We start from the raw sequence: 14,477 nt of genomic DNA, 5'->3' as shown, positions 1-14,477 counted from the left end.
GTAGTTAGAATCGTTGTGTGTCCCTGAGGGGTCAAATCAGGTGGCCAGCCAACAAGCTATAGGAGTGACTCTGGGGTTCTGGGTTCAAGAAATGAAGGTCCAGTCCTTCTCACCCATGCAAGAGGGCAGCAGGCAGCAGATGTGCATAGCAGGGCAGCAGTCCTTCAGAGGAGCATTCAGCAAGAGTGGCAGTCTTTTCAGCAGCACAGCCGCCCTTCTTCCTGGCAGAGTATCTACAGGTCCAGAAGTATACTGAAGAGTTGGTATCTGAGGTCCAGTATTTATACCAGTTATGCCTTTGAAGTGGGGAGAAGCTTCTAGAGGCAGACCTTTGGAGTGCACAGGTACTTTGCCTTCCTGGCCCTGGCTCCAGACTAACAAGAGGTATGGTGGCGTTTATGTGGAGGCAAGACACAGCCTATTCAAGTGTAAGTGGGCTGTTCCCCGCTCCTCCCTCCCATGCTGCTAGTGATGGCTCATCCAGGCACACCTAAGTTCTCTATTGTGTGTGGCTGTGTAGGAGGAATAAACAAATTCCAGCTTTCAGCTACACCCAGTCATGTGATCAAGATACAAGCTACAGATATTAAATGGCTAAGCTAAAAAATGTCTACCTTCTAAAAGTGACATTTTTATAATTGTAATTTAAAGTCTGACTTCACCATAAGTTAGGATTTGTCGTTACAGTTCCAACTACACCAAACATGAACTGGTTACCTCCTCCTATTCGGAAATTACAGCTTAATAAATGTAATAAGCTAACTCCACTGCTATCCTAGAGGGAGGTAGGCCTTGCAGTAGATAAAAAACACATGTAAGAGGATTTCACTACTAGGACATGTACAAGATAAAAGCTCATGTCCTACTTTTTAGATACATTGCACCTTGTCCTCTGTGCTGTCTAGGGCTCTACCGTAGGGGTAACTTGTATGTATTGAAATGGAAGGTTTGGCCGGGCAGAAGGTTTATTTTGCCAGGTCGAAATGGCAGTTGCAAACTGCACACACACAGGCTGCAATGGCAGGCCTGAGACATGTTTAAAGTGCTACTTATGTGAGTGGCACAATTAGTGCTGCAGGCCCCTCGTTGCATTTAATTTACAGGCCCTGGGCACAAATAGTGACACTTTACTAGGGATACAAGTAAACAAAAAATGCCAGTTGCGTATAAGCCAACTCTACCATGTTTTAAGGGGAGAGCACAAGCACATTAGTACTGGTTAGCAGTGGTAAAGGGCACAGTCCCTAGCCAGCAAAAACATAGGGGCCTATTACGATTGCGGTCTTTCCACATCCTCCGGGCCGACGGAAGCCACCGCCGGCCCGGAGGATGCGGAAAGACCGCAGTGGACCCACCAAAGACCCACCTCCACATTAGGATGGCTGGTGAATCTTAGTTTCCGTCCGCAGCTTTTCCGCCGCGGTTGGCTTCCAACCGCGGCGGAAAAGCTCTAATATGGTGACGGTGTCTCTCAGACACCGCCAGCCATATTAGGATGGGCTGCCGCGGAAAAGCATGTGGAATTTCACTGTGGGGGCCCGTTGCGGGCCCCCTGGGTGAAGGAGGGGTGGGGGGTGCACATGGGGGGTACCTATGGTACCCCCCTGCATTTGTATGCAGTAATCGGCAGGCACCGCACAGTGCCTGCCACTTTCTGCATACAAATGCCATGTATGCATTTTTACCATTGCGGCCGGTGCAGCTTGAAGCCGCACCCGCCACAATGGTAAAAATAGAGGATGTGACCGCCAGGGTGGCGGTCACATCCTAATTGGACAGGAGGGAACTCCGCAGGCCATGCCGAGGTTCCCTCCTCTTCTATGGTCACGGACGGACTCAAGTCCATCCGCGATCATAATGGGCCCCTAAGTCTGCAAAACAGGAGGTCTAAGGGCAGAAAATTAGGAGGTAAACCAGGCCAAGAATGCCAGGGCTAACAAAGCCTTAGTGCATAGTTTTGTGCTTTACAACTGTCTCACTCAATCACTCACATAGTGAAAGGCTGCCTAGCTCCCAGCGTTCCACCCGGGATGTTAATATTAATTCAAGGTGTTTCAGAGTATTCTTTTATTAGTTCAGGAGCATCTCAAACGTGCATTGCTGTCCATAAAACTCAGGTGTCTGTAGTCCTTTTGAGACTGGAAAACTGAAACCATGGATTGTACAAGGCAGCACAATGCATAGTTATTATTTTCATAACCCATATTTACATTTGACAATTGCATATATTTACTGTAACATGATATAGCGCGTATTTACAATCCCAGGCAAATTAAAATCAAGTAATTTACTCAAAATGACTTGATTTTATAGGTCAAACTCGAGATTAAAACTCCGGTTTCCCAGTGCTGAAGGGAGCAGTGTAGCCGCTCTGCCGCCTCTTCTCCCCTGCCACATTTATATTATCAGCTGAGGGAGCCCACTGCTGCCTCAGCTCTCTAAGTGATGATGAGGTGGCCGGAAGGGAGGCTTCTTTATATCTTCTCTTCAGATAATATCTAGAAACTAGGTTAGAAGAAACTGTCTGAAGCCGCCCCGACGTCCCTTAGGACGCTTCCTGCGTAAAGTACAGGGGTCATTTTTTCCACAGTGTCTCTTTTTGGACTTTAGAAAGTACTAATAGACAGTGAGGCTCAAAGTATTCGAGGTTACATAAAGAAGGGAAGACACGCTACAAATAGATCTCTCCGAGGAATAATGGCTGAAAATCAATACACTCGCTGATATAAGCACTTCATCCGTCTCCTGGAGGGAATTTCACGACGAGGCACTGATGAGTGTTTGTTCAGAACATAGGAGAGTCTTGCAGCATTGTCGCCAGCGATTGCTGGGGTAATTTCTGCTAAATAAGATTACTGCCTGCCTCTATATATAAGGCTATCTATGCAGATCGCCATAAATAATAAGCATTGATTTCAGATTTTTAATGCTGTTGTTAATGAATGCTTTAACAGAAACCTTTGATTCTGGCAACACATTTCTAGTGCAGAAGAAATCTATTTCTAGGCTCATCGCAGTTTCAAATGTGGATGTGAAGGACATTCAGGCTTGCTGAATGAGATGATACAATATGCTATATCAATTTAACATTCTCACTTCATTTCTTTTTCTATGCACCAGGGCTCAGATCAAATTATTATTTTATCTACATTTTTATTATATTTATTATATCTGTCTTTATTGTTTTAATGGCAAAAATAAGCTGCACACAAGAAAGTCACATAATGAAACAATTTCATCTGAGTGTGACACCCCAATCAATCTCAGAGGGATCCATCCTCCCGACTGACCGATTGGTTGAACTGTATCTCTCTTCCTGGGCTGCTTTCCTCATTATCTTCCCTACGGGGGCACCTTGTTAAATACATCACTGCTTGACAAGTTCTTTTTTGAGTCCATAATACGTTCTATATCCCATAAGACCGTGTCAAATTACGCAACCCAGTCCTCGTATACTGCCCTTCCCCCCTTCTGTAGGAAATTTGGTTATTGACTGAGGGGGGTGAACACCCTACTCAAGCAACAACCACAAATCTTGTCCTGGTGAAATACATTCAAGCACTAAATTAACCATTACTCAACCATCTAGTAGCTAGGCACAAACCAGTTAGGTTTAAATTTGAGACAATGTGTACAGTATTTATGCCTCACACAAGCAGTAATAAAGTAAAACAAAAATACAAGAAAAATCACACACCACTTAAGAAACATAGAGTAAAAGGTAATAAATTATTTGACATGAAAACAAAAAAAATCTATTCAGTGTAACCGGCGATATGTAATTTTAAAGGTTTAGGTAAAAGTAGTGCTGAAAGCACCAAGCGCCAACTGTGGTTATCTGGTCGTGCTGGACCCTGTGTTGCAGAGTCCCTCGTCGATGATGCGTTACGCAACAGCAGTTCCAAGGGGCTGGGATGCAAAGTCCTGCGTCGAGGAGGCATCCCACATTTGCAGTTCTGAAGAACTGCAGGGCTATGGTGCGAGGTTCAATTTCGAGGATGCTTTGTGCAGTGGTGGTCCTGATATGCGGCGATGCATCACGCTGCACTGATTCCGTTAGGGCCACAGGTGGCCTGGCAGAGCACCTTCAGGCCCACTTCAAGGCTCCCAGACTGGGGTAGCACCAGTTGGGGGTAGAACTCACAGCAGGCAGAGTCCAGGTGCAGGGTTCAAATTGGGTGGAGCTTTTTGTGTCCCTGAGACTCTGAGGCCAGCCAACAAGCCTTTGAAGTCACTCTGATGGTCCTGTGTTGAAGAAGGAGATCCAGTACTCATTCGGGCAGCAGAGTAGCAGTCCTTCTTGCAGCAGAGCTGCACAGCAGCCCTTTCGAGTATTCCAAAGATCCAGATGTCTACTCAAGAGTTGGGTCTGAGAGTCTTCTATTTATAGCTTTGAAGTAGGAAAAGTTTCTAGAGGGTTTTCACCTCTGAAGGGGTTTGGAATTTCCTTCCTCCTGCCCTTGCCCCAGCCAGACCCCCCAGGATATAGCGGCATGGCTTAGCAAATTTAGTGGCACAAATATGGAAATTTAGCAGCATTTTTGCAGCACTTTATTTTACTCATAATCATTCATTTTCAGCCTTATATCAATATACACTGTTTTAGCAGAGTATTCCGCTTTGAAATAGGCAGCCTGGGATATGGAACAGAGGAAGCAGCCCACAGGTGAAGGTTGTTAGGAAATGCAATCCTCCATTTGTTCTAGTATAGGTTCTGAGAAGCCCATCAAAGATGGCCTGGTAGCATCCCATAGGAAATGGCATTCCAGAACCTACCTTAGTGAAATTAAATATTTGCCTTAGATCACACAATTTCAGCATGGAAGCCACGATTTTATCCTAATTTTCTGGTTTCACTTTGTACAAATCAGCAAGTAAGTGGGTATCAATTTGTCTTTCCTTATGTTAAGACTTTGTTTTTAGTTTTAACCTCCTAGGGCATTCTTCTGTAGTTTTAAATTATAGCTCCAACTTGACCCAAAGGTATTGAAGCTCTTCACATGTGCACCAGTCACACGACACAATTACAACACAAACACATGCATTGTTTATAGGCATAGGGAGATTAAGTGACTTGCCCAGAATCACAGGATGACGAGCCACAATTTCCAAGTGTATTAAAGCAAATCTAACTCCGCAACTGTCTAAACTGGTTAACATCCTGGAAGATATGATCTCTGCCCTGTCCGCCACACAGGGAGGTCTAATACCTCCTCTGACACAAGTGTTTCCAGCACACCTGCCCCTATTCCTTCTTGTACCTCCATTAAAACCTATGACCTCATTCCACCACCTGACACATTGCTATATGTTGTAGTTGGCGGAAGCAAAGTGTAATAAAAAAAGAACAAGCCATTGAAGGAAGGAAGAGTGCTGTCTGAAAGCCGCTATAAGTAAGTACGTTGTGTATGTAATTTCAGTAAAACCAAAAGGTCTTGGCTAATGACAGACCTAATAAAATAATATGAGCTGCTTTCTGAACAGCATTGCAATGTCTACAGGGAAGGAAATTGTTCTCGTGAGCAAATTGTGATTTCAGCTCCTTAACCTCATTTATATATTTGAGACCAATGTGAGCATGTTCATCTCATTACAGGCACTCTGTAATATTAGTGAAAACAGAAATTCAACTGTTCTCTAATGAAATTAAAACCTTGTGCATTGTAAAGCATTTAGGCCTCAAGGCATCTAGAGAACATTGTTGGATACATGACGATGTTGACAGTGAGCATCAGTTTTATCCACTGGACTAATTTCTCATTCTTAAATATCTGTCTGTTAAAAGTGATCAGTGTTGGGATACCTTGCTGCCAGAGATGTGAATTATAGAACTGAAGCACTAACATTCTTCATTAACATTCATGATTTCCATTTTTGACTGTTTGTGCCATAATAGAATACTCAGACCTCTGCGTCACACATAAATTGTGATACATCATACTAAACACATTTTCTAGTGCTTCTTTCACAAATCATGTTCAACTTGTTGGCACAAAATATCCACCAACCCTAACTATCCATGTCACAGTTGCTTGACGCTCGAGTGAACAATTGCACCAGAAGAGACGAGAAAGCCAAGTTGTTATACATTAAAAAAAAAATTCAATTAAGGTATATCAGATAATGAAAATCTTAGTAGTTGTTTTGATGGGTTTAAAGCTTTTTTATGATGATTGCAACAATAAAACCATTTTTGGCAATGCAGTGGTCACAGAAGCATACACCACATAGACAGGGTATGCACCTCTGGTTATCAATTCTCCAAAGGTCATGCAAGAAAGAAAAATATTTTGTGTAATGTTAGAGAGGTTTCTAATTTTTCATCCACAAGAAATTTCTTTATTATAGATGCTGCAGATGCTTGCATGGAGTATTCTGTAACACTCATTGTGCTTGATCACATTTCGCATCTTTGACATGTCAAGGTGTGTTCCCTAATTTCCATGGGGATGTGGGCTAAGGCAAACATAGGAACACCATTGCAGCAAAAATAAAGATTCCAAAATGCCTATTTACATTAGCCCTAATGACCCCTCATAAACCTTTTCCCTGCATTCCTGGGCACTTTTGTAAAAATCGCAGACTTTTTACAAAAGTGCCGATATAGCGGTCACTATCGTAAAATTGCGGCATTTTTTAAAAAGTGCCAATTTCGCGGTTTGCGCCGAAATCCTGGAGGGTCGCGAGATTTTCTGGTAGCAGAAATTACTAGTGTGAAACCATTTGTGAGTGTGCTGAGGAAGAGCCAATGTGATTTGCAAGTTTGGTAGGTGACAGCTTCTCCCCCCAACTCTAAGTCAAAGATGGCCCATATTGCTGCCAACACATATTCCCCTTTGTCTCACTGTCTGGGACTAATACACAAAGACCAACTAACAGCCACCTCTAGTCATGTGACCCAGGATACAGGCACCAATTAGCTGAGACAATAAAATGCCAACTTCCTCCCGATTTCAAAGAAATTGCACCTTTATAGTTTGTTCAGTGCAGTATTTTTGGCTGCACTGAACATAGCTTTATTTGCTATTTCCCTTAGATGCATCAGGACCGCTACCCAATTGATGTCCTTGATGTCCTCCAGGGCTCCTATCTTGGTCTCCCACATGCAACATAGGTTCTGGAGATTGTCTAGAGCATTTTTATAATAGTTTGATAAAGTTGGGACACCAGTCTCTGGGTGATCTCGCTCACAAGTACCCAATTTTCCAATGGTCTGCATTCAGTTATGTCTGCCCAGTTTATCCCATCTTTCTGACATTTTGTGTGTTAATTGGAAGTATTTACATCTTTTAGTGCCTTCTAGGGGATATTTCTGCTGTAAAGCCTTAAATGTTGTTATCTCTCTTTCCTTATTTCCTAGGGATTCTATATCAACATATTCCCATTATTTAAAGCCAGAGAGCTTGCAACCTTCCTTTAGGGTCTTCCCTTTTCATAATGGTGTGGTCAGTGTGATCTTCCCCTGCTTACTGAGGGCATTAGTGGCATCTTTCCACACTTTCAGGGTTGCCTTTGTCAGCGTTGGCTGGTGTTTCCTCTCTTTCCATAGATATAATGTATGTATGTGACTGTTGTTATTTGTGCTCTTGCTAGTTTATTCACTAGCTCTCTATGTGAGGTGAACCCCCATTAGATAATGAGTGGAAGTTGCACTGCCCTCTAGTATGCCCTTATATCGGGGAGTAGGATACCCCAATTATAACTTGAGCTATAGATAGTTTGCAGGGCAATCTCTGTCCCAGAGAAACATCTGAATTAGTCTATCTAACATATCAAAGTATGGTTCCTGCAACTCAAAGAGGGTGTTCTGCATTACGTACAACAGTTTAGGTAAGGTAATAATTTTAAAGGTAAAACCTGTACCCATAATCGATAAGGGGGGTTTGCGCCACCTTTCTGCATCATCTTGAATCTCCCCCAGGACCCTATCTAGTTTCCGCTCTAGAAGTCTATCTCTGTTAGCTGTTACCTTGATCCCCCAAATACTTGAAGCCCGATGTGATATGAGAAAGGCCCCAAACAGCCTATCCCGGCATCCCAATCCCCCTTCTGGTAGTGAGTTGTTTAATCCCAGTTGATGCAGTAACCAGACTATGCCTTCAAGTTGTAAATAATCATCAGGAATGCCAGGTTCAACATCACCTGATTAGTAATATAAATTAAAACATCATCTGCATAAAGCAATATATTTTCCGGTACATTTGCCACCTCTCAGAATCCTGTTATGTCCTCTCTACAGTGCACCAAGCATGCCAGCGGTTCCAGACATAGTGCAAAGAACAGGCGGGAAAGCGGTCACCCCGTCATCGTTCCTCTCCCCAATACAAACTCGTCAGATAGCACTCCATTCTCCCTAACCACTACTGTGGGTGCCTTTTATAACACGGCTACCCATTTACAAAACTTTAGACCAAACCCTCATCTCAGTATCAAATGTAGGTACCTTCAGTCAATTGAGTTGAATGCCTTTTATCCATTCAACAACAATGTGGCCCTGGGCTCTCACTCCACTTTAGTTGTGTCTAACAAGATATGTAATCATCTAAGGTTAAGCGAGTTGCCCTCACCAACATAAATTGAGTCAGGCCGTTGTGTCTAATTGAGGTAATTACCTTGGCTACCATTGTCGCTAGAATCTTGTCAAATATTTTGCTTTTGGTATTCAAGTGAAATTGGCCAGTAAGCGTCACAGAGGTCTCTGGGTTTATCATGTTTGGGGATCACAACTATAATCATGTGATTAAGATCAGGTGGGAGCTCCCCTTACCACTGGCCGAATGAAACATATTCTAGGGATGCGGTTTGACGAATGGGGCCAAATGTTTGAACAGTCCCACAAGGAGGCCTTAGCTCCCGATGTTTTCCCTATTTTCATATTTGTCAACGCCTCCCCAATCTCCCTTAGTGACATGTCCTCCACTTCTAGATCTGCTAGGACTGGTATGCTTGCAGAGGCTGGAAGTCATGTAAATGAGTTGTTGAGTCTGTGCCCATCTAAGGCGAAGTACAATGCAGTTGCAGCTATACTCTGTGCACCACTCCACATGTTTCTACATACCTTCTGTGGAAGTGGTATTCTCTGGGGTCAATGGAGTTTGGTTACCTGAAAGGAATCTGTCTTCTGGGTTGTTGGAAACTCCACTGCTCATACCTGCGCAAAGTATAGTTTGTCCCAGAATGTGAATATTGACACTGTCTCAAATTAGTTTCATTTCTGAAGGATCAACTTTCAAATATTATGAAAAAGAGAAATTCAATGTGGCCCAGATGAGTGAGTGTATCATCCACCTTTGAGTCACCTTCCACTGAATGGAACAAAAAACGAAATGCTGGAACCACAGATTTTTATCTCAGTTGAAAGACAAGCCATTCAGCACCTCCTGATGCACTTATTTGTCTGACATCTCCAACTCAAGTGGTTTCAGATGGAGGGTCTGCCGAACCATCTGCTTGGATATTAGACTGAGTCCTTGATTTTTGGGCGTCAACTGTTCTAAATAATCATATGCCTACAATTGCATTGACATTCACCTTCCTTAATTTTCACTGCTGATCAGCAATCTAAACTTATGGGCCAGCCAATAATGCATCATTAAAAACAGTAATAAGCACTCTAGCTGAGTTGTGAGGCTTTGGCCTGTCATCAGGAACAGGTGCCACAGTCCAAGAAGATCGAAGCTTGGATAATTCTGATAGAAACAAATGGGTTCCAAAAAGATTGTGGTGTTTAATTTGTATTGTTTTCATGATTAAGATGCTAATAAATCAATGATATAATAAAATATATGCCAGCAAGAAAATTATTCGGTACCTGAATGTTAGAATGGGGTTTCTGTTTGGCTAGGGTATACACCTAAGCCAGGCAGAACCCATCACTCTAGTCAGGGCAAGGGAGTTACTCCCTTGGTAGCTTGGCAGAGCAGTCAGGCTCATCCCAGAGGCAATGTGTAAAGTGTTTGTGACACAAGGTTATATAAAAATATCCTTTGTATAAGATATAAAAACACTTAGACCCAATTTTATAAATCACTTCGCCACTAAACATTGGTCATTACAATTTGTAGATCTTAAATCAGTTTGCCATAAGGCAATTGTCATACGCATAACAGTTAAGGCACTAGGTAAATACTTACAAGTTGCTCCTGTAATGAAACATCATGAAAACATTAGACATAATACCACTTTACACCCTCATTGTACATCTAATGCAGTTTCTGAGAATAACAGTACTTGTTATTCTAACCATGCAGGGCTAAGATGCAATACATAAACACATCAGGCCGCAACAAAGTACAACAGGCTTGGAGATAATTCCCACAAAGCATCAGATTTCGTTTTTGTTTTTTTTAACGTAATTTTTTTCTTTTATTTAAATGCGACTTACAAGCATGAGTTATGGCAATACATAGCTGAAGGTATATAAATGTAGAACATAAATTAATCCAGAGTAAAGGGGGAACAGGAAAACAAAAATCATATAGTGAACGAAAACACATGAATGGCAAAGCAAAGAAGATTCATCCTCGCCAGTCATTGACAGGAGCCCAAATTCTACGACCCAATTCCTGCCTTCTCCGACATTTTACTTTATACACTGCTAACTCCATATTGTCTATTGCCAAATGCCGGGCCCTCCAGTTAATAAAGGTGGGGGAATCAGGAGTGATCCATTGTAGAGTAATACATGCTCTAAAGATGGACATAGCAATGAACAAAAAGCCTCGCTCGGGATTGCTGTGCACTGCCCCATTTTGTAGCTGGTCGACCTCCAAGATCCCCAAAGCGGGTTTTAAAGTCAAAGCTTTAACAGTGATCTGGACAGAAAACAACTCAATATCTTCAATATATTTGGCCAACTTAGGACAGGAGAAAAACATATTTATTGTGCCCTCAGCCTATGTTCCACATCTGCTACACATATTCCCTTGATGAGTAGACCATTTAGCAATTTTCCCGGGAGTATAATATAAATCGAAGGCTGCCATGTAGTGTTGGGACCTCAAGCTACACGTGATTAGTGTCTGGCCGGCCAGCTCCAAGGAAGCTGCCAGACCAGTCCCTTCCTGTTCGAATTTCCTGTCCCACATGTCGTTTTGAGCAATCAGATCATCAGGCAAATCCGAGATGAGTGTCTGATAAATTGACCCAATCCTGGATCTCTTCTCAATGAGCCCCACCAGAGGAATACTCTCAAACGTATCTGCTCCTGTAGTTACATGCTTCAGGAGATAGCTCCTAATCTGTAGGAATTAAAAAATTGTCTGGTGGGAAGCCCATACTTATCTTGAAGGTCAGAAAAAGAAACAATTTGCCCCTCCCAAAAAAACTCACCCAAAACATTAATCCCAAGAGTGCCCCAGCTAGAGGTGATCGAATCCTGAAAGATCGAAGGCAGGAGGCAATAAGAGACCAGTGGAGTATATGCATTGATAGTTGGAATGCCAGATCGTTGGCGGATTTTTTCTAAACTGAATAAGCGGATTGTATGATCTTAAATTTGACTTTCTTGTAATAACTTGGTTCAATGTTTCTGACCAGGCAATTACAAGCATCTTGCCCAAGAAGTATCTCAAAGATTTACGGTCTGGCAAATTCCGGCACCACAGCCTTCCTTACTGATAATAGCAGCCCCATATGCTGTAGCAGTGCGACCTAATGATATAACAGCAAGAAGGGTACAACCCAGCCACCCCTTGATCTAGGAAGTATTAACCACTACGAAGCTCTTCTAGCTTTGTGATAGCCCTATTGGAACCTTGAGCAAGCCCTTTCAGCGCTGGAAATTCAATGCAATGGGACTTCAATAGGGATAGCCCTGAATAGATAAGAATTTTGGGAATATTGACATTTTTATTACATTTGAGCGACCATGGAGTGAGAGGTGGAGATGGTCCAATCTTTCCAATGATTGATTTAACTCTTTAACAATCGGCGACATATTCATTTCCGGTATCTCCTCCACTGCCGGCGTGATCTTCCCACCCAAATAGGTGGTAACCGGAATTATTAGGACCCCTAAAGGTTTTAAGAAATCCAAATGTATAACTTGTGTTTTCTCAAAATTAAGTCGATAACCAGAAACTGCACCAAATTATTTAGCTAAATCCTAAACAGCCGGAAGAGCTGAACACACATCCTTCGTAAAAATGGCCATGTCATCAGCATATGCCAGTGTTTTATGAGCCACACCATTAACCAAAACCACATTGATCCTATTGTTATTGTCAAGTTATTCAGAAAGGGGTCTATGTAAATTGAAAATAAAAGCGGAGAGCAGGGGCACCCCTGTCGGGTTCCTCTACTGATAGAGAGGGGATGTGATTCTTGACCAGAGATGCGGACTGAAGCTACTGGAAAAATATATAAGGCTTGTATAGATTTAATGAAATCCTGTGGAAATCCCTTCATTCTTAACAACTGTCAAAGGAACCCCCAAGAGACCCTGTTGAACGCCTTTTCGGCGTCCAACAGGATCATTGCCAGAGGTTGTTTACAAACCTGAGCCCAGTCAAGTAATGCTATTGCCCGCCTAATATGATCTGTGGTGTCACGACCCGGTTTAAAGCCGTGCTGGCGAATAGAGACCAGGGGGGCAATAACCCTTCCTAACCGAAGTCCAATAATTTTGGCATAGATTTTGCTATCAGCACAGATTAATGAAATCGGGCGATAGGAGGAAGGGCTCAGCTCTGGCTTGTCTTTCTTTCTAAAGACTACAATAGTAGTCTTATGCCAAGGATCAGGGGTCAGGCCATTCTGGGCAAGTGAAAGGATTCCAGCTCCCAGAGTAAAATGTGCCTAAATGTACGATAAAACTCAAGGGGCAATGAATCGGGGCCAGCCGCCTTACCAGCTTCCAAAGACCCTAATTCTAGTTCTAACTCTTCCCTAGAGATCAGGGAGGAAAGAACACCAGACTGTTCCGGTGTCACTTTCGATGTTACATAATCACCCAGGAAATTCTCCCCCGATTCAGCTTCGTCGTCCTCGTCTGAGGAGTAAAGTGCCTTATAGAATTCTTGGAAGACTTCTAGCACTTTATCCGGTTGATCTTGAATCCGACCTGTTCTGTCTTTAATAAGACATATCCGATTCAATACCCCCTTGTGCTGTAGTCTTTTGGCCAGCAAATCTACCAATATTCTCACCATACTCATAGATGTGTGTTTTATGCTGAATAAAATTAGCAGCAAGCTCCTCCCCGAAGTGTTGATAAATTCTATTCCTACAAATGGCTATCTGCCTAAGACATTCCTCTCTTTTTGACTGATCAGCAATGACTCTAATAAGTTCTTCCTCTGCTTCTCGTAACTGGTTGTTCCAACAGTTGACCCTTTCTTTAATAACCCTTTGGTGATAGAGCGAGAAGCTGAGAGTCTCCCCCCCCCTCACTGCTGCCTTAAAGGCATCCCAAACGATTACCTCAGGGGCTGACCCATTATTTCTTTGAAATAAATCTTTAATCCAGATTGTCATATGACTGCAATACTCTTGATCGAGCTGTAATTTCACCTCAAATGTCCAGGTTGTCCCTGGTGGTTTTATCCCCCTAGATGGAAGTTGCAGAATTAATGGATTATGGTCAGAAATTACTCTGGGGTGCAGCTCACAAATACCACCTTCAAGAACGAATCTGAAATAAAAAAAATAATCTAATTAGACAAATTTGCTGTGGGGAGCCTAGTAAAAGGTTTTACCAGGCTCAGTTGGACGCAATTTCTGCCAGACGTCAACCATGGCATGTTCATGGCTAAGCCCCCGAACAGTCTTGAATGTCTTGCCTTTCCTCCCTAGGTATGGAGCATTGCTATTTAGGACAAAGGAAGAGTTCAGATGAATATTGAAATCACCGCACAGGACTTTTGGAGAGGGCCATTGAGCGAATTCAACACTCAAAAAGTGCAAGTGATAGAGCGTGCAGTTCACTCAGCTAGGATAATTTTACTGAATACTCACCTGGGCTAATAATATTTGATACAACCGTAACATTCACCTTGGGTAACTCATGCTCTACTATCAGTATATCTTGAGATTCTCTATACTACTGATTCCTATATCTATAACCAAGCAATGTAGACACTAGGAACCTAATCACCTAGGATAAGGGAGTTATGTTGTAAGTAAGAAGTTAAAAAATAACATTTATAACATTTGTAAGAATTAAATAACCACAGACTCTGGGTAGGTTCAAAACTTTATCTAATCATCATCATCATCATATGTCATGAGCAGGCAATTAAACGCTATAAGACTATCAATAATCAAAATCATTAAAAGCGTATAACTATGCAAGAGACAGAGTATGCTAAGCATTTAATAACCTTTGAATAAAAGGAAGGTAAGAACAGGGAACATGCTATTTTCAGATAACAATCTTTCGCAACATTGATTGAAGGAGGGTAAAGAAAAAGAACATGCTGCTATCCAAGAGTCTTTAGAGCAGTAAAGAAACTTATTGCAATTCGAGATTCAATTTT

The sequence above is a fragment of the Lissotriton vulgaris genome, chromosome 6 (genome assembly GCF_964263255.1).
Source record: "Lissotriton vulgaris chromosome 6, aLisVul1.2, whole genome shotgun sequence".
Lineage (NCBI taxonomy): Eukaryota > Metazoa > Chordata > Amphibia > Caudata > Salamandridae > Lissotriton > Lissotriton vulgaris.
This window is presented reverse-complemented; position numbering follows the sequence as displayed.